Source organism: Cyprinodon variegatus, unplaced genomic scaffold (assembly GCF_000732505.1).
Source record: "Cyprinodon variegatus isolate N-32 unplaced genomic scaffold, C_variegatus-1.0 Scaffold2423, whole genome shotgun sequence".
Taxonomy (NCBI): Eukaryota; Metazoa; Chordata; class Actinopteri; order Cyprinodontiformes; family Cyprinodontidae; genus Cyprinodon; species Cyprinodon variegatus.
Genome location: NW_015152876.1, coordinates 11,108 through 12,343, shown reverse-complemented (window position 1 = coordinate 12,343; position 1,236 = coordinate 11,108).

The following is a 1,236-nucleotide window of genomic DNA, read 5'->3' as shown; positions in this document are numbered from 1 at the left end:
AGAATGGCTCTGTTCTATGTGTTGTCTTCTCAGTTCAGAGGGGCCCCTGCCTGTCTTTGCCTAGGGCCCCACATTTCCTAAATCCGCCCCTGCTCATACTCCTTACACTATTATGCTATAATCTGTAGTTTAAAAGCTTAAAGCTAAAGTTGATTTTCTAACTTCTACAAAAGTGTTTTTAAACGGTAGGATTTATACTACTACTGGAGTAATAAACATTAAATACTCTGCTGTTCAGTTAATAGTGTTCTATTCTGTGTCTCTGTGTTTATGCTGCTATTTCTATTTTTCTTATGTAGAAACATTGAAGAAAATACAAAATATATATATATATATATTTTTTAACTTTTTAAGGTGAAAAAGAACTACAGAACATAAGACGTTTCTGATAATAAAAAATACCCGGTTAAGCTTAATCCTTGAGCCTAAAATAGACTCAATGATTCTTACTTTTAGGGAGACGCAGAGTTTCTTTGGATGTAACAGAAAGATATGTTTTACTGATTCATTCATTCTTCCATCTGGAAGATTGTCTTTCGCATAAATGTCTGTTAATGTCTGCCATTAATCTTGTGTGTGATTTTAAAATGAATTTCAACAAATATCAGTTCATCTACTGCGTCTTTTCACGCAGCAGTCACTGAGACACAGGACAGATGAATTATACTTAAGGACAATTTAGAGAACCACCAACCTCCCAGTCATGTTTTAGATGATTTAAGTTACTTTATTTTAATTTCCCTTTAGGATCACTATTTATTTCTAAATTTAAATTAGAGTGTTTTTCTAACTTTCTGAGGGACTTTAAGTCATGAAAATCTGGAAGCTACGCTGTGGTCAGAGTTCTGCTCTAAACTCTGATGTTTGGGTGTAGCAGCAGTTAAAAGTCTGCTCAATTTCAGGGTTAAAAAAAAGTCAAAAAATCTAAACTTATTCTTTAGAAAAGTAAAATGGTATAACATTTAAAAGGAATGTAGGGATATAAAGTAGTTTTTATTTATTTTTTCTCACATTAATTGTTAAAAGGTGAAAGGTAGTTATCTCTATAGTTATGCTGCTATAGGCTTAGACTGCTGGAGGACATAGGGACCACTTTTCATCATTCTGCTTCATTCTATCTCTATTGTGCAGAATCTGTTACTTCAATCAATATCGAAATCTATATACACAATCTCTATACAATTATATCCATCCCTTTCTCTCTCTCTCTCTCTCTCTCTCTCTCTCTCTCTCTCT